General features: G+C 47.9%; 1 protein-coding gene across 3 annotated transcripts in view; it reads left to right on the forward strand.

Annotated features, from left to right (window-relative positions):
- Positions 1-20,975, forward strand: part of VWA3A (von Willebrand factor A domain containing 3A) — a 528,715-nt gene that overhangs the window by 17,162 nt on the left and 490,578 nt on the right. The window lies entirely within an intron of this gene.

The raw sequence follows: 20,975 nt of genomic DNA on the forward strand, positions 1-20,975 counted from the left end.
GCGGCCTGAGTCCATGGAAGGATACCACTCAACTTAGCTTGTAAGTGATTCATCTTCATCACAACTTGCACATTGTTTTTTGACGTTTCACATGAATGACTATCGCTTTTCAAGTTTTTTTTCCAAACTCTGGACTTATGGAACATTGACATTACCTCAGAAGAAAAATTGTTGAGGGACCTGAGAATGACAAAGAGCAATTTTGGGGAGCTTAATCATATCCATTGTTAGGGCCGAAATATTATCTAACTGTAACATGACTAGATTATGGGGCTTTAAATTCTGCCTTTGTTCACATTCCATTGTTTAGTTTTTTTTCTCCATGATTAATTTACTGTCTTTTTAGAATATTATTGGCACTCCTCTATTTCTGGTACTGAAAGAGCTCATAGCCATTTCTACTTAGTTCTCAGTTCAACATAATATTTGAGATTTTTTTTCCATGAATCAAATGTTCCATAACTTAACTTCTTTTCCTAAAATATCCTGACCTTCTAACACTCCAGGAATGGTTTTACAGGTTGTACCTGTACTCGGAGAAAAGCAATTCCTGACAGATAACCCAAACCTCACAAACATCACCCCTTACACACCACACTTTTTTATTACAATGATGTAGTTCTAGCAAAAAAACAATAACATTACCATTCTTCTGTTTGTAAATACATTGTTGTGCAGTTTAGTTCCACTTTTATTTCACCTACATTAGTCGCACCACTCCCTACTCTATGAAATCCTCTTCCTGTTTGGCTGCCCTTGGCAGCTGTGGTGGTCATCTGCATCCTATCCAATCCTCTCCCCAATCTGTAAGCAAAGCCCACAGAAATGCGATGAGACAATAGAAAACCAGAAAGAAAAGAGGGAAATAGGAAAAGAAATAAGAGTAACATGGGTGAAGGTAAAATAAGAAGATAGTAGTAAGAGACAGGGAAATAAATATAAATCTCAATCTTCACATTAGACTAGAGTAGACCATAATCGGTTCTTTTCCACAGCCCCTGAAAACATTTCTGTAAAGGAGAGAATGGTATAATTATGGAATTCAGGGTTATGACTTGACAAGTTCTTGATGAGTACTCTCTTTCAAGGGACTCGGGTTGATGGGCTACTGAAGGAAACTGATTTTCTTGCATATAGAACAGAAGTGTGTTCTGTTGACTGTCATTTGCTTAAGTTTGGATGAACCCTATCGGAAACCTACTGCCCCAAACTTATGAAGGTGGAGAATATCTCTCTAAAGTGGTGGAGAAGTTGGTTAATAGACAACTGTCCAGGTATCTTGAGACCAATGAACTACTGGACCCCTCCCAAACCGGCTTCAGATCCACCAATAGTACGGAGGCAACCCTCCTGGCTGTCCTAGACAATATAAGATCGTTGCTGGATCAGTGGAAGGCGGTAGCCTTGATCTTGTTAGACCTGTCGGCAGCGTTCGACACTGTCTTCTGTTGAAAAACCTTGATGAAAAAGATATACACGCCAAAGCCCTTCAGTGGTTCAGTTCTTTCTTGAGCAATAGAACGCTAACTGTACAAATGGGTGCGTTTTCCTCAAGCCCAAAAATCATGAGTAATGGTGTCATGCAGGGAGCCTCCCTGAGCCCTATGCTCTTTAATGCCTACGTATCTCATCTGGCAAAAATTAGCACGAAATGGTGTTCCTATGCAGATGACACAAAACTAATGATAGCCATTGATGAGAGGCATGAGTACACCAGGGTAAAACTAAACAACTGCCTCTCTGAGATAGCGACCTGGATGTCAGAACACTGCTTAAAGCTAAACGCTGGAAAATCTGAAATCCTGCTCTTTGGAGGAGCCAATTTAATCTGGGATGCTTCACGGTGGCCCCCATCATTGGGGGATGCCCTGGCACCCAAGCAGTGTGCAAATAACTTGGGTGTCCTTATTGATAACACCTTATCCATGCAGGATCATGTGCAGACCCTGTATGGAAGAATCTTTGCCACTCTCAAGCTCTTCCGCTGGATTCCACTGGAATGCAGGGGAACAATCACACAAGCCCTACTTTTTAGTAAATTAGATTACGGAAACGCACTGTTTGTCGGCATGGCAGACTACCTTTTCGCACGCCTGCAGGTGATACAAACGATGCGGCTAAACTGGTGTGGAATAAAGGCAGATACAATACAGCCACTAAATGCTTGAGACAACTTCACTGGCTGCCCATAAGGCATAGAGGGAGATTTAAGCTTCTGGGCCATGCACAGAAGGCACTACACCAATGCGGTCCCATAGTTCTTTGGAATAAAATTCAATTCTATATCGCAACCAAGTGCCTGAGGTCACGCTATCAGGCGCAAGCTGAGACAAAACATATAAAAAAGACTAGGGCAGGTGGTCGCACTTTTTCATATCTTGCGGCTATGCATTGGAACAAGCTTCCAGAGGATCTACGTCTCACTGCTGACTACATGGCATTTAGAAAGAAACTTAAAACTCATCTGTTCCCCAAAGCCTGATGTTGGACATTCTAGCCGCACCCCCTTACCTTCACCATGAGATCCCGCTACTTTAGCGCCGTGATATCCTGTTGGATGAATGTTGCACTTTATAAATAAATAAATAATTATGGAGGCTATAGCTCCAGGGTATCCAACTGCGTTCTATCATCTGTTTGCTAATTTTAGCTTGTAAGAAAATTTATCAGCCATCCAGTGTTATCAGCTTTGTGGATTTAGCTTGATGTATGACGGCCTCCCGTTGGTTACAGTTACCGGTGAAGACTAGAGAAGGTTTGGACAGACATGCGTGGGGTTTATCTTATTGGGGAGGATATGATCTTACTTCTGGATTTTATATTACAAGATCCTATCTGTAAAGCTAGGACAACCATTTGCAAGACCATGAATAATTTAGCATCCTGTGCTTTCATTTTTAAATGTTTACTGGTGTTCTGATGCCAGCTTAACTAGACATTTTGCCTAAATTCGCAGTTTTGTGTCCTCTACTGTCACTTTGCACCTCTACTTGGACCCCTGCAGCTCTTTGGAGTTCGGAACTGATCCAGGCTTGCAGTGAATTTTAACGGACCCACTCTTAGTTATGTCATTAGCACAACCATTTCTGTGAGAGTCGGCTATGCCTATTGAGCTTGATCATGGTTTATTTTTGGGGTGTTTTTTTGCAGAAGAGATCTGCCGAACTGTACAGCATTCAGCAGCTGTACTTATTCAATGTAATCTCAGTTTAAGAATCAAGGGTGTGTGGTGCTGCCAGCAGTTAGAAGCTTGTTAAAGTTTGCTAGGGTTGTTCGCCGAGGACCACCGTCTGAGTAATAAGATAAGGAGAAATCTCCCTATGTCTCGGTCAGATATTCAACGGGACACTTTGTGTGGTGGTGATTCAGCAGCTCACTATGTTTAGGATATTGCTTCCAACTTAAAATAGGGAAACTTGAGCCCTAAGACATGGAAAGAAATCCATTTACACTTCACTGAAGAAGGTTGAAGCATCTAAAAATATCAATTGCCCAACATCCAGATGTCTAAATTTCTCATCCACGACTTGTGTAAACACTGTAAAGATTTAGGTTGCAAATAAATACATTTAACAGGAAAATATTGAAATAAATGTGCATGATCTGCCATACAATGAGAATCAGGAGATCCACAATCTGACAATAGCTGTCCTTGCCTTTGACCATACTTTTTATTACAAGCATCTTCCCTAAACTACATATTGTTAGGTCTTTCTTTCTCCTGTACAGACCATTTCACTCTAGTTGAGTGTTTGTTACATCGAGAATACATTGCTTCATTATTAGACAGTAACTACGTGATATAATAATAATAATATAATAATACAGGCATTTATAAAGCGCAACAGCTACCTCAAACAGAGGTGTTCCGGCACTATAGCGGTAGGATGCATGCAACAAGCAAAGGTCAAAGAGATCTAACATGGGCTAAAGAGCTAGGTCTTAAGGGACTTTCTGAATATTGGCTCCAATTGAATTAGATGGATATTATTCGGTAAAGAGTTCCAGAGCTTAGCCGCCAACATTGAAAAGGATTTGCCTTCTACGCAAGCTTTAGCTAAGTGAGATGTGCAAAGCCGGTTCTGAGAGTTGGACATCAGGGAGCGGTTTTGTTGGTAACGGCATAGCCGGTGATTAAGGTAACTAGGACATTTGCCATGCATAACCCGAAAGGCCAGAGTTAAGGCCTTAAACTCAATCCTTTTCGCCACCGGAAGCCAGTGTAGCTGTCTTATATACAGAGAGATGTGATGTCGAAACAGCACTTGTCTAATCAATCTCGCAGCCGCATTCTGTACCATTTGCTGTCTCCTAACGAGATAGGCAGGCAGATCCAGGTACAGGCAGTTAGCATAGTCCAGCCTAGATGTCACTGTAGCATGGATAATGACTCAGCGACAGTCCTCCGGCAGTAGACGTACATGTTTCCTCAGGCTCCTAAATTTACTAAAGCATGAGGCTGTCACCTGCGGAATTTTACCTGTGAAAGAGAGATCTACTTCCCAGTTCATGCCTACGTTTTTGGCGTAGGTGGCAGGCCCATTTCAGCCGACCACCAGATGCCGGCTGCCAGCGGAAGAGCCTTGCCAAAGAACAACACTTCTGTCGTCTCTACATTAAGTTTAGGTTTATTAATATTCATCCACTGGGCAATGTCTCTCAGGCATCCCTTAAACCTAGTAAAGGAGCCCACAGACTCGTCCTTAAAAGAAGACACCAGCTGGGTGTCGTTATCGTATGATATTACTTTCACACCCCAGGTTGCTATGAGTGCGAACAGAGGAGCCAGATATATGTTATAAAGAAGCGGGCTCAAGGCCGACCCCTATGGTACCCCACATCATAGTTGTTTGGGTTTCGACTGGTAGGGTTGGAGGGCGACCTTCTGCTTGCGATTTTTAAGAAAGGACTTCAGCCAGGTGAGTACCACACCTCCAATTCCTGTTGCTTGGAGTCTCTGTTCCAGGATTAAGTGGTCCACCGTGTCGAACGCTGCAGATAGGTCCAACAGCACCAGCATAGCTGATGCTCCAGCATCCACAGTCATTCTTACTGACTCTGCCACTTCCAACAGTGCGGTTTCGTTACTGAAACCAGTCCGAAAACCGGACTGCATATCATGTAAAATCTCATGGCCCTCAATAAAGTTAGCTAACTGTCGCTGTACCCTTTTTTCCAGCATTTTTACTGGTGCTGGTAATAGTGAGATTGGGCAATAGTTGTTTAACTCCCCTGGATCCACATTGGGTTTTTTACTGATGGGGAGTAACACTGCATGTTTCCATGTATCGGGGAAGATACCTGAACCAAGTGATGTGTTCCATAAATGATTCAGGGCATGGTTTACCGAGTGCGCCAGTACCTTCCACAGCTTGGGGGGGCACGGGCCCTCAGGGGATCCTGACCTACATCTCAGGATCTCTGTCAGAGATTTCTGAAGGGGGATAGGAAGGAACTCCGAGAAGGAATATTCAGACACACGACTACCACTCTTCTGTTTTTTCTGTCTCTAGTGCTGTCGTGAGGTGTTGTAGACATTCCGAATTGTACTGTCGAAAAAGTCCAATAACTTTGCTCACAGAGAGGGGGACAGTTGTATTTAATTTTCCAGCTCCATCGGATTGGTGAAGGAGCTGACGATTCTAAATATTTCCTTGCTTGAGTTTTGCGCATTATTAATGCTCTTCACCAAATAGTCCCTCCTTGCCATCCTCATCATTTTGTGGAGCTCTTTCAGGGATTTCTTATATGCCTATTTGGCCATTTCGCTATAATCTGATTTCCACAATGTAGGAGAGTAGGGTCTGCTTCCTATGGTCACCCACACTTTTTGCTTTTGCTTCTCTGGTTTTCGACTTAGATGTGGCTGTGGGCCTGCTGATCAGACCCATAGCCCAGATGCACTCTCTCTAAATTTACACCATGTACTCTAGGTACATCCACAATTGGGAATTGGTTCACCTTATCAGCCCCTGTACAAGTGTGCCATAGGTGCCCAGGGCATAGGTGCAACCAAGGCCTACCAGGGGCTGCAGCATGTATTATGCCACCCCTGGCTGGCCATCCAAACTGACACAACTGGCTGATCACACAGCTGGGGCAAGGTTGTGTAATCACCCCTTGCTTAGGTATAGTATTCCTATATCTACCCTTATATATAGACACACAGTAACCTATAAGTCACTCCTATGGCAGGCCTTAACAATTCTGGAGGCAGAGTGCTTGGTTATGTGTGAGATGGTGCTCTAGCATGAGATGAGCCTGTCTGCAGCTTTCGGAACCATGTCCTTATAGCTGTTCTATGATATTGCCATACCATATACTCTTAAGTGCATTATGAACCTCGCGGTTAAATGCTAACTCTGGTTTGGCTTTATCAAAACATGTCGTGTAAGGTGTTATACGCTTTGGAATACTACCCCTTCACCAGTTCTGATGATGGGGGTAGCATTCCACCCTTCTAGAGGGAGAAGACATGTTGTTGCTGACTATCCCGGTTAAAAGTTAACCAGAGCCCCAGTGTCACAAAATGGACGCTGCTGCCACCGACACAAGTCTGACCTCCTGCTGCTGGGAGTCCTTCCAGTCACGGAGGTTTGGACAATAGGTTTCTTGTATGGGGAGGTGCGAGCACCACCCCAGACAGGACTTTGTGTATTGGGACAGGGAGGGCTGAATAGAATTAGACACTGCCTGGAGCACACTAGGTGCTCCATGCATACCCCAGTTCAAACCGGTTGCTGGGGCACTCCAGCCCCAGCTCTGGCGCGAAACTGGACAAAGGAAAGGGGGTGTAACCACCCCCCTTCCTGGTCCCACCCATAGGAGGGACCTAGAAAGTAATCCAGTCCCTTTTAGTTGTATAAAGGTAGGAGCTGAGTCCTGAGACTTTAGATTAATCCTGAACTGTAAACTTGAAACAAAACTCTGGACCTTCGACATTCTGCTGAAGCTGAAGACTGAAGAATCTCCCTTGTGGCCAAGGAGTGACCACCCTGGGCAACCAGGCACCATCCAGCAAATCAACGGCTTGCTTTGTCGACGTTCCCGCCGGAACCCGAGCACAGAGCCTGACAAGACCCAGACTTCCAGACCTCTCTAACCCTCTCTTCACGACTGTAGCATAGCTGAGATCCGTGGAGGCGACGAGACACGTGGGACCGGACATCTTGGAAAGCCTGCAACTTGCTACCTGTGCAGCTCCTGAGGTACCCTCGAAGCTGTGCACTGGGGATTGAGAAGCCCCGATCCCGAGCTCCATCTGCGACGAATATCAGCCCCCCACACTCCACGAGTTCTGCGTGGGAACCTTCTGCTTTTGTTCTGCTTGACGCGTTGTCCGGTTGCTGGCCCATTGGCTAGTAGCCTATGTGACGACAATCCTTTTGAACCACATCACTGGTCTGGTTGCTCCAGACTGGCCCTTGCTTCCTTGCAAAGGTGAAGCACCTCATACCTTGCTGGTCTGCACCATAAGCCTTTGTTGTATCCTGCGTGGGTTGCCTTTGCCAAGGCTCGTTGACTCCAATCCGGAAGTCGACCCCTCCATCTGCGAGATCCTTCGTGGGACAGTCCGTCTCCAGCACCTGGTCATTGTCGACGCCTCCTGGTCCACATGGCTGCCAAGACAAGCTTCAAGACAGCACGTGATTGCTCCTCGACGTCGTCTGGTTCCTTCCTGCACTGGCTAGTGACCCAGACTCTGTCCCCTCTGCTTTCAGGTCCTCTTCATCCTCGATCCACCCTTCGATCCACCCGACATCTTCCTCCTGGTCCCCTGCAACATCTTTTCTTCAAGGCTCCATAGGACTCAACGACTAAACCCGACACATCTTCACACCTATGCACCCGCCGTCCGTGGGTGAGGTAACGCGAGTACTTCGGTGCTCCCAAGGGTATTGACTAGCCAAGTGTCTAAGTCTCTAGTTGTTTCCTCCTAGCTAAACCGGAAGTGTCCTAAATCCTTCTAAATCTAACTTCTAAGTTCCCATAGACTTTGCATTGACTCACGCGTGTGTGTAAAGACACTGCACGCGCCGCCTGTGGGCCTCCTACTCCTAAACTATTGTTCAGATAGTGTAGCCCCAGCGATTCCCTAGGCCCTAGGCCTTTCCTTTTCTCGTGACGTGGTACTTATACCACTTTATTAATATATGGTTTGCTTCGCCCCTAGGGCCTAACCGTAAATTGTGCAACTTAACGTATTCTGACTAAGTATCTTGTTATGTGCTTTGGCCTCTGATCTCATAAAGAGTTCAGAGGAGTGTGTTAGTAAATAAATACATATATATTTTATATATATCCTGTGTGGTGTCCTTTAATTTGATATTCAAGGGGTTACATATGGCAAAACAGCTGGCTTTACACGCCCTCAAGAGTCTTTTAGCCTAAGACTGCTCTGTCCATGCTACCACTAGGATAGCAGGTCTATAAGGTTGACTTTTTTACAGCTACTTTTTTTTTTGTCTGAGAGTCTCTAAGAACCACGGGGCAGAGGGAGTTTTTCTCACAGTTTTCTGCTACTCTGGCTGGGACGATGGTCTCCACAGCGGTGGAGATTCACCTATTTAGTGCGGGCGTGCCTACATTTAGATTGCTTGTTAATAGTGGTTGACTCTCCTGCAAAACTGGCTCAAGGGACTCAGCTGTTAGCTTCTTCTAATTTCTTTTTGGCAGATCGCGAGTTTCCCCGCCTTGATATCATTGTTTCAGACTGAAAGAAAACGGACTCAGGCAATGGTCTGTCCAGACCAGATGATATGGGGTCTCAGCTACCAGGGACAGAATATTGGAAAACAGGAGATCTACGATATGACCTGCCCTATGGGTGGTTTTACATGCTGCATCAAATTTGCCCCATTAAGAGACAAGGAGAGCTGAGATGCATACATGCTGGCCGGATCATTAAAATGCAGGTTGAAATTACCTAGCGCCATAAAATTAGAGTACTGCAGTGATTTTTGGGCAACAAAGTAACAGAGATTAGGGATTATGCCTGGTGGACAGTCTGGAGGCCTGTATAACAAAAGTCCTGAAAAGAAATCAAGGGGCCGATCTTAACCCCTTGCATGCGCAGCAAATTTTCGTGCTGTGTGGGCGTTTTTAAAAGTGGGCTGGATTCGGACGGCCCTCGGCCTTCCTCCGCACACGCCCACTGTGACGCATGACAGCCGGGGCCCGTCATGAGCATGCAAGGGGTTAATACAGAAGTTCATACCTTCTATCTCGCCCAGCACTGAAGTGGAGATCTCCCAGGAGTCCTTCACAACAATTGCTACCCCCCTCCTCATTTCTCCCCCTCCCTATTTGCACAGCAGATTTTAAAGCCCGGGGGAGTGGCCAGAACTGCCGCTGATAAGGCTTCATCTTTTAGCCACGTTTCCGTCAAACACATTACATCCCATTTGTTATCCGACAACAATAGCCAAATATCTTCTGCATGTTTAGGAAGAGATCTACAGTTGATCAGGCACGCTCTAAGCTTGCCAACCTGCTTATTCTGCTCCCCCTTACTGTAACCTATGTCTCCATTACTCTGAGCCCGTCTAGAGTGTCCCAGAACCAGGTTACATCCCTTACAGTAGCAGGGGATATGTTCCCAGTGTAGCTTTTCCATGTAGTGCTTTCCATGTGAACCTCCACAGCAAGTCTGTTTTCACATCTGTGATAATAACTACAAAAATAATGCCCCAGACAGTTGTGCTATGAGGTTGAACTTACGTTGTGCTCAAAGCTTTATTATAGAAAAGGCATGGAAATATGTCTCAAAAGTGTGACACAATATTTCTAGACATTTTAGAGCTATAGGATTTTTGGGAGTGAATGTCTGAATCCCTCTTCTGAGAGTTATGATTTTGAGAAAGTCGGTGGAGTTTTAAAGAATTGCGTATTTCTTTTCAAACATATTACTTCCATTTGATCAATTTGCAATTACACTTCATTTTTTGCATTTAGGAAGGTTCATGACTCTCAAGTTGATTTGCTCTCTAAGGATAGGAACTCTTTGCGAAAATCTTGGGCACAAGAATGTGACTTCTAAATAATTGGGGATTCTGACTTCCATTAGGTTATGGAACACCTACTGTCACCTTTGGGGCTTTTTGTAATATATTATGCTAACAGAAGGCCTCTAGGATAAGTAAAATGATTGCCGTAGTTGATTAATTGAAATTGTAAAATAGGTTTCTTTTAAGCCTAGTCTGATCATCAGTCTTATTTAATGAGAATGTCTCTGAGAGCATACGCCTAATTTCCTGGTCACGCCCCAGTAGGTTGATTAGCAAAGATTTGTTATTGATTTCAAACTGTATCAATCTTTGCGCAGACAAAATCTGTCAAATGCGTTAATATTTTAACTATCGTTCCTTCCCTAAGAACCTATGAAACGTTCAATAAAATCTGTTTGCTTGAGAAAAATCAACTCAACCAGGAAGTTGTAAGTGAACTGTTTGAGTGTAGAACAGTGTTGTGATAACTCAACCACAAGTTATGGGAGATGATGGACTTTAAGAAGAGGGTCATTGGACACCTCTTATAAAGATCTACATAAAAACAATTCCCCTGCATATTAATTCTACTACCTACCTCTTTTTTTTTTACGGGGCTTTATATAGCGCGAACTTGACCAGAAGGTATCGTGTATCTGAGCGCTTTACACAAGCACCAGTTGAGTTACAGGAGGACACTTCCATTTTTGTTAGGCACTGGGAGCTTAAGTGGTTTGCCCAGAATCACAGGATGTTGCGCGTCCTTGCCGAGACTCGAACCAGATCCCCATATTTTAGGTCAACATCTGTATCTGTTAGGCCAACTCCTCTTCCCTACTTCTCTCGAACGCTTTGTGAGTGACCAGCACGCATCTACACACTAGGGGGTCGATTCCGATTCGGGAAAAAAAACGTCCGTACGATTTGTATCCGGAGCCCTCTCCGTACTAATTGTACCCGTTCGTCCGAGTCACGAAGTACGATCCGTATTTCGTGAATCCGTCCCAATCGTCGCGATCCGTACGTATTGCAAGGCTGAAACCGTGAACCGTACGACTCGTACACATACCATACGACTCGTACACATGCCGTACGACCCGACGAGTACGATCCGGACCGGGGTATGAGGACGCGATTCGTACGGTCCACGTCAGGTAAGGGTGAGTCGTACGGAAAAGCACACAAACACATACACACCGTACGGTCCGTACCCCCCATAATCGCAGGGGTACGCACCGTACCCCTGCGATCATGGGGTGTACGAGCCGTACCCCCATTGTACGATCAGTGTACGAGCCGTACCCCCATTGTACGATCGGTGTACGAGCCGTACCCCCATTGTACGATCGGTGTACGAGCCGTACCCCCATTGTACGATCGGTGTATGATCCATACCCCGAGCCGTACCCCATGTACGATCAGTGTACGAGCCGTACACCGATCGTACAATGGGGGTACGGCTCGTACACCGATCGTACAATGGGGGTACGGCTCGTACACCGATCGTACAATGGGGGTATGGCTCGTACACCGATCGTACAATGGGGGTATGGCTCGTACACCCCATGATCGCTGGGGTACGGTGCGTACCCCTGCGATCATGGGGGGTACGCACCGTACCCGGTGGGGCCGTTCCGTACCTGTTTCGGCGCGAACTCTGCTTTTACGGCTGTTTTCAGCTCCCGTAGAAAAAGGGTTGTACGGTGCGTACCCGACACGTATCATACTTGCTGGGTCGTAAAAACGAGCCGCGAACCGTACAGATGTCGCGTACAGCGGGTTCCGAGGGAGAATCGTACGGAGATTAGAGTCGTACGGTGTCCTGTACGACTCGTACGGAGTATGGCTCCTGGTACGAATCGTACTTCGTCGTACGTACGGGACGTTTACAGGTACGATTCGTACGGGGAATAAACGCTCCGTACGATGATTCGGAGAGCTTTTTACCGGATCGGAATCGACCCCTAGGTGTCGGGAGAGCATAGTGCTGGGGTGACAGGGTGCAATACAGAAACATTTGGGCATCTTCCTGTGGTCCATGGGATCAGAACCACTGCCAAAAACCACAAAGTGCACCAACCGAGACAGAATGTTACAGCTGATTATCCATGAAGGATATTCTTCCCAGTGCCAACTATTTCTTAAGAATGCGCTTGGTGCAGCGGAGATGCCCAGACAAACCCCACTAGAAACCTCATTTCTCCAACTCAGCTCCAAGCTGACCCCAAAACATTACTCTGTGTCTGAAGCTTCAGTGCACTAATGCTTCCACTGCCGGAATCTGTTTGACCTCATGGTCACAGGTTCAAATCCCTGCAGGTCCACTCAGCCTCCTATCATTCTGAGGTCAATAAAATGAGTACCATTGAGTTGGGTAGCACTAAGCATATATTATTGAGTGCCATAATACCCTTTGGGGTCTGCATGCTCTTTACAAATGCGCGTTATATCACGACCACCATCCAAACAGTCTCTCATTGTGAATGGAAAAATTGATTCTTAGAGCGCACGCTCTGTCACAAATCAGCCTCATATGCAGCACATCCCTCATGGTAAAGCCTTTTGCACCCTCTAACCTCTTCCCTTCTCTTCACCCTTCAAATTATGCATAGGGATGCCATACCATCCTCTTTATCTGATTCTTCTTTGTCGGTCTTGTTTGATGCAATCGTTTTACTTTGAAACAATGCCCAATCCTCTGTCCCCCCTCACAGCACTTTAAATAACAGACTGTAGCAAACACGGCTGGACAGGCCTTTTATTCTACTGGTAATTTCCCCAGTAGGCTGGAGCCCTTGTAGGCCTGTTTTAAAAGCCTAGCTCCTGGTGCATCTTCCACTATCCCCAGCTTCCTGAGGATATTTTCAGCAGGCACGGGGAGGGTTCGAGGGAGGGGACTGGATGGTAAAAGTGATCAGAGAGGGAGAGGAGAGAGAGAGAATGGACCGATGGAAGGAGAGCATGAGGAAACTAAGGGAGCTGGCTGGTGCAAACTTTTCTGCCAGGGCTGCTTTTGGTTCACCCGTCTGGCCCTGGTAGCAAACCACTTTCCCAGCGAATTCTGGAATAAGTCTCCAAAATGATTTAGCTGTGGCCCCTGAGGAATGGATGTGACATTAAGTTTATTGTGTCACAAGTTGTAATACAAGAATCTTAATGCCAAATTCACATTTTCTGCAAACTGCATGCAGAATGAATTTCAAACCCAGATTTCACTCTCTGGCCAACTTTGATAAAAAGATCTCATCTGGGTGAAGTGTTGGGAAGATGTTTCATCCATCACTAGTTCACACCATGACATCTCATGCCTCTCCCTGGCTTTATCTCTTTGAAGATGATTATCATTACAAAGAATACTTTCATTGAGTAATACAGTACTGAGAGACCATTACAGAGGAAAATCATTCCAGTGAAATACCTTTACAAAGAAACCGTTACAGAAGAAAATCAGTACTGTTTTATTATCATCTTGACTTCGGGGCCGTGGCCAAGCAGGCTGCGATGGCAGATGTGTTCTGCTGAGGCTCCATGATCGGGCTGCCATATTGCCCACTTCCCAGGGTCGAAACTGGCTGCCGAACCAATACCCTGGTATCGAAATATGAGACGCATTGAACAGTGAACAGCCAACCCAGCAGTCGAGTGGATCCACGGTGCAAATTGTGATTTAAATGATCCCGACTCTCGGCGGCAAGATGGCGCCCGCCCGCACTCAAATTTAGCTCCTGAACGACCGGGCCTGTGCCGAGGAGTGCACACCAAGAGCGCGAGCCGAAGATCAGGAGGCCAATACCACGGAAACGGTGGGAGGACGATTCGGCATCGGTTACCGTCAGCAACCCTCTCCGGGGTGTGAAAGAGGCCGGACATCGACGGCGGCGACCGGAGGCGGCCTTCCATTTCTGCCGCTATGGACATAAGCTGGGGGACGGTCTGAGCTTGGCGTGCAGTTGAGTGGTGCCGAGAAGGACGGCCCTGACATCGGTGGCCCCCGGGGCGGTGAGATGGTTCCCACCTCCGACCTACCACGATCCAGGGGACTGCTCTCCGCCGGGACCGCCTGACCACAAAATAGCACCCGAGAGTCGCAGCGGCTGGCACGAACGATGACAAGACCCTGAACCCACGGTGAGCGCGCCACTGCGATGAAGAAGAGGTGAGCGGCTGACCCCCTCAGATCGATTGGTGCTTAGAGAGTGGGCCTCCCTACTGCTGCATGGGCCAATTTGAACGTGCCCAGAACAGACAACGCCTGACCTTAACATGGAGGCCTAGGGCTCCACACTAGGCCTGCATTGGCCTGTGGACTGCATCCCCAGTGAGGTGCTGATCTCGGCAGCCCGAACTGCCACAATACCTGTCTGGAATCCTTCCCCAAGCAGCATACACAGCGACCTGCAAACCTCCCTCCCCCGCCCCCGGCAACACCCGAACGTTTCTGGTGCAGCGTCAAAACCGCGGGAGGTGGACCGGGCCGTTGGGGCGTTCAGAGCAGAGCCCCCCCCTCCCACCCCTTACTGTGCCAGCGTATCCTCGTCTCCTGGCCCGGCGCACTTCTCACGACCAGCGAAACAACTAAAAACAGCACTGGGGCACCTTATAAACGGAGGCCCTGCCACTCGCTTCACAGCCACCAACAGCGCCCACCGTGCGAGGGGCCCTCCCAGACAGCGTAATGGGAAAACCGAGGACCGCGCAACACACAACAGTACTGGAGACTGCACCGGAGAACCTGCTGAATACCCGGGCATTGACCAAAACAACCGTGACTCAGTCGGATCAATCTATCTCGGACAAGCTTGACCAAGTATTGGCAGCCATTGAGCTCTCCAGGGTGTCTATGGAGGAGCGACTCGGCACCCTGACGATGGACGTTATCCTCATCCGGGATGATCATCGTAAACTGGCCGACAAAGTAAAGGATGGAGAGAAGATTATGGCCGACCTGCAGCCCACTGTCAAGACACATCAGACAACACTCCAAACCGTCCTGGGCCGCCTGACCACCATGGAAGAGCGAGTGGATGATTTGGAAGGGCGCTCAAGGCACTGTAACATCCGCGTGCTGGGACTCCCAGAGGGAATCGAGGGTGCGAATCCAGTGGAATACATGGAAGCATGGGTAAAATCTTTCACTCCTACGGCTGACCGCACGGCATTCTTCTCCATTGAACGCGCTCACAGGGTTCCAGCTCGCAAACCCCCGCCGAGAGCCGCCCACAGACCAATGTTGGCGAAATCTCTGCACTTTCAAGACTGCGACGCGGTGCTTGAAGCCGCCAGACAATCGGGCCCCTGCATGTAGAACATAAACAGAATATGATCTTCCCTGACTACGTACGGGCGGTGCAGCAACAAAGATCATTGTCCCTAGAAGTGAAACGACGACTGCGGGTGAACAATGTACAATATTCCCTGCTCTTCCCAGCCCGACTCAAAGTTATTCATAACAGCTCTGCCATCTTCTTCGCAAACGCCGAAGAGGCACACGATTGAGCGAATCACCTCTGCGCACAACAGCACTGCGCACAACAGCCCAGGGTGGCGACCACGCGAGGTCCAAGTTTCAAGGTGCCGCGATCCAGGTGATGCAACCCGAAACAGCAACGCAACGATGAAAACATGATGGCAGGGACCCAAACTCAAGAATCTCCAGACCTGGAGCAAATTCTGAAGGAGCGATGAGAGGTTCTGCGAGCAGTGACTGAACTACAGGCCTTCCAACCTGCAGAAGACACCTCTTCTCTTCGGAGGGAGAGGATGACAGCAACGGAACGCTTCCTGGGGTGGACTCAATCATACCCCTCCTGGTTACCCCCTCAGATGGCTGATACCATGTTTGATGGACAAACTAATACCCTCTCGGAATAAGGTGAACTGGCTGGCGATCCCTTAACGGCCTGCGCTACCAAGACTTACCCTATAGGCACACGCAACACATGCCTAATCAAGCACAGGTCAGATGACGACCACTGATCTTGCAAATGCCCGGTCGGTGGCCCACCTCGCAGACATGCACTGCCACCCCCACATAATACTGTTGCACTCGCCTCTTCTATGAGAGTTGGTTTGGACGTATCGCCGCCAGTGATAGGTCCTTGGTATTGGGACTGTTTCCCAACACCAGTTAACTGTTCATCGCCCCGTTCAGTATAGTCCCTTCCCCTCATGGACCTACACATAACAGGGTGACCTCATCACGTGAACAGACGACATCGCACCTCACATATGTTTATCACACTGCTAGGGTATCACCGGGCGCTATGTTCCAGCCGATACACATGCATTAGCACGCACTGGCAACACCAAATGGCTATGACAATGCAGAGCGAAGACATCAGTATCTTAGCACTAAACACTAGGGGCCTTCATACACCGAGCAAACCTTACGCCGTATACTCATATACGAAACGCCAGAACGCACAAATCGCGTTCTTGCAGGAGACACACCTCACCACATCGGAAATAGGTAAACTACAGACCAAATGGCGCGGAACCAAATGTGCCACGTCATACTCAGCATACGCACGTGGGGCGCTGATTTGGGTCCGACCAGGAACCCCATTCCAGGAACTCAGACGAGTGGTAGACAAGGAGGGAGGTATGCCTTAATAGAGGGACTCTTGGATGGGCAACAGTACTTTTGGGCAGTATATACACCCCAAATGTCGAGCAAGACAGGTTCTGGGACCGCCTCTCAGGTGTTTTAGCCCAATTTTCTTCCATACCATGGATAATTGTACACTAAATCTTACCTTAGATCGATCCCACCCCCCCACCCACACACTCTCCAGCCCACACGCAAACGGAACGGTTTAAAGCCTGGGTCACACAATGGGCACTCATAGATGCATGGAGAATGCGTCATCCACAGACTCAACTGTATTCGTTTCACTTCATACCACCTAACTTGCGGGTCCGACTAGATAGACATTTATGTTCAGCGCCGCTCATACCCAAAATTCAACACACGGACTACTTAGGCCGGGTCATTTCTGACCATGATGCTCATTTTCTGCGATTACACTGGAGACCCCCCCATCCCCCAGTACCCACTTGGCGGCTAGCAAGTCTTTAAACACGAACAGGGGCAAAGCATACAGGACTACTTCACTAATAACGCAGGAACGGCGACATCTACATTAGTGGAATGGGGCGCATTTAAAGTAGTAGCCCAGGTAGAATGTATCAAACAAATAGTAGGGGTAAAACGGGCACTGGGGCAAGCACTAACTAAAGCTGAAACGCAGCTAGCCACCCTCACCAAACGAGACGACGCATCAGAGGCGACAGCTGCTCAAGTAGCAAAAGCAAAGACAGAGTACCTGGCCGTCAACACCGCCCTCCGTCGGTACAACTTTAGGGCCTATGCAACCCGGATGCATAAGGAGCGGACAAAACTGGCACACTATTGGCATGGCTAGCCAAACAAGACACAGACGTGAAACCCATCACTGAAGTGTTCGACCCCCCCGGAAATCTGGTGCGGTCCCAAGCGGAAATCCTCTTTGCATTTCACCAATACTACTCTGAGGTGTACCGTAGCCCAGCTCTGACCTGGCAGGACATGTTAGACCACTTTCTCAACCCGTTGATGATCCCCAAAATCACAAAGGCAGAGAGAACTGCACTAGATGCAGAGATACAATCTGCCGATATCACCCAAGCACTGCGTGCACTGGCTCGCAACAAAGCACAGAGGCAGGACGGTTTTCCCCTGGAATACTACACAACATTCTCCCACCTGTTGGTCCCCCGCCTTGTAGAGATGTTCGCGGCCGCGTTAGAGAAAGGAGAACTACCACGATCCCTCAGAATCAGTCATTGTAGCCTTCCCCAAGCTGAATCGCGACCCACAACAGCTGGCATCATTCGTCCCATCACGCTTCTTTTCGCCGACTGTAAAATATTAGGGAAGATATTAGCGAACAGGTATACACAAATCCTACGACCCCAGGTTCCCCCAGACCAATGTGGCTTTGTTCCAGACAGAAGCGTCCCAAAATATACGCCGCCTATTCCATATCCAGGATCAAGTGGATGCCGCGCTCCCCAGAGCAACCTGTCTCATCCTCGAGAAGGCCTTTGATACCCTCACTTGGCAATAACTGTTCTCGGTCCTAGAACGAACAGGAATCGGTCCCACCCTCTTGGTATATACTCAACTCCTGTACACCAAACTAACCTTACGCATCTGCATAGGACAAAGAGTTCACGGTGCAGAGGGGCACGCGGCAGGACTGCCCACTTTCGCCTCTGCTCTTCCCCCTCGCTGTAGAACCTCTGGCTATACAGCTGAGGCGGGAGGGGGTACACTGGGGCATTCCCATCATGGATACCATACATAGGGTCTCCATGTACGCTGACGACCTCTTACTATATATCCGGGACATTACTGCGGATCTAACACCCATTTGTGCCACACTGACTGAATTTGCGGGAGCCTCTGGGCTCAGAGTGAACTGGGACAAATAAACAGTTTACTCACTGCACCCAAACTTCGCCCCCGGGATGTATGGGTAGGTCACCAGAAATTGACCTGGAGTGCAGGTGCCCCCCGTTACCTCAGGATCCGCCTCTACCACTCTCCTGCCGACATATTTGAAGGCAACCACTGCAGAGCGCTGGCCAGCATCAGATCGGCAGTCGGTTCTGGAAGATCCTCCCGATAGGCCGTGTGACCTTAGCCAAAATGATAATAGTCCCGCAGCTATTGTAACACTTCACGAATCTGCCGGTAATCCCGCCCAGAGCATTTTTCCGGGACTTAGACTCACCCCCCAGCTCGCTCATATGGGTAACAAGCAGAAGTAGGATAGCACTAGTGAAGTTACAACTACCCATCACACATGGAGGACTGGGCGCACGGTCCTTTGAATCATACTTCTTGGCAGCACTATTACAGTGGCTGTCCTACTGAACGGCAGGCAGACACATAGGCGGGACGCACTCGGCGACCGGCCAGGTACCCATCCCAGAACTCCACCGCTTGCTACTGCCAGGTACCAAACCGCAACGCACATACCCCGTACAAGTAGTGGTGGCACGCAAATGCATGCAACGGATCCACCGCATGTCAGCAGGGACACCTCTGTACTCCCCTTTGCTGCCGCTAGTTGTTTGGCCCAAACACGAGAAATACTACACAACTAGCACGCTCTACATATGGACAGACCACGGCCTAACCGAAATAGAGTCTCTGTTTGAGGACGGACAGCTTAGACCATATCACCAGCTTATGGAAGACTATGACCTCCCTCCTGGCCATTTTCTAATCCACCGACAACTCATAGACAACTATCGATCGCACCACGACCTATCGACGGGAGAGCCAGCAACTCATCCGGTCATCCACATGATCATGCACACATGGGGGTGGGAGGACTCCTGACCACGTGGCTCTCTAAAGCTATTCGGGAGCTCATAAACAAACCGCTGGAGGCCCTGCGGGCCACCTGGGAGGAGGAACTAGGGCACCAAATACACAAGAAAGAATGGGAGATGGCCCTCGAATACCCCAAGAAGGTGTCCAGGAATGCACGCTTTAAAAATATACGATTCTACATCCTACACAGAGCGTATCAAATGCCAGCGCGCCGCCAACGATTCTACCCAGACACCCAGTTCCTCTGCCCCAGATGCCGATCACAGGAATCAGATTTCCACCACATGTTCTGGAGTTGCCCTACATTACAGCAATATTGGAGCAATGTTCACAAGACACTCAGGGATTTCACAGGGCTTTCACGTATGAACACCTGGGAAGCCTGTGCATTTTGGAAGCAGAAGCAACACAAAGTGTCACTCCGCTTTGTCTCACTGGCAATATTGCTGGCCAAGAGAGGTATAGTGATGCACTGGCGATCCCCCACGGGCGTCTGATTGCGGCATGGGTGGGAGCAGTACACAAATGGGTGGCAGCGGAGGAGGAAACACTCAGGGAGGAAGAGGTGAAGGGGATACGCAAGCACCCCATTTCTATGAAGTGGGCCCTATTGCTACACCAATTCAAACAGCCACCAACACACGACGACCCGGACGGTTCCCCACACGCCTCAGAGGACCCACAATCACAAACCCCGGCCAGGAGCACACACGCCAACTCTACTGTTATAGCAAATACGCAACGCTGCTCGACAATACCACCATGAGCCTCACAGGACGCGCAGATAGCCCATAATGGCTGGACCACCACTCTCCCCCTAGCAGCAATCAGACATACCAACAAGCGAGTCTCGTACCAAGCCTAATACCCGGTCCATTACATATACCCTGGGTCCCATTTTACATCCAAGTTCTACATAGGAATTGTTTATTGACAGGACTGTATAAACATAGGATACATGTCCACCCAATGCAAGGACAGCAATGTCCAATGGTGCAAAATGCATGAAATTAAGTCAAATTACATGTATCGTAACACTGTTATGTTTTTTTTACACGAAAATGTCGATACAAATATTAAAAAAAAAATAATAATCTTTGCTTCTAAAACAAAATGAAATGTTTCTTCTATGCGTTCCTAAATTCACTCTAACCCCAATTGTATCACTGTATGTAACTATAGAGTGAACCTTTAACCATTAACCATACTCTAACTCCTAACTCTGACCTAATCCAAAAAGAAAGAACTCTTATCATAAACTAGCTGTAACTTGTTTAATTATTTATTTTACTCATTTATAGTAGTTTTATAGAGCGAGATCCTGGTGTAGGGTGCTGTATAGTATCTATGAATTCCAAGTATATTAGAAAAAAATGGAAAGACTAATAGGTGTTTTTATGTGTGTATGACTCTAAAATGATAATGTTATACTCATTGCAAATAAGTGAACTTGATTGATCAAACTGACATTGTCTTTTACTCAGGGCTGGCCCTAAATTGGATTGACTTGGACGGCGCCCTGGACAGACAGAAAATGTGGTGTTTGTTGCGGGTGTGGGGGTTGGTGCGCTGTGACGGCAGGAGGTGTGAGGAAAATGGGAGGA

This window comes from Lissotriton helveticus, chromosome 10, assembly GCF_964261635.1.
Source record: "Lissotriton helveticus chromosome 10, aLisHel1.1, whole genome shotgun sequence".
NCBI lineage: Eukaryota > Metazoa > Chordata > Amphibia > Caudata > Salamandridae > Lissotriton > Lissotriton helveticus.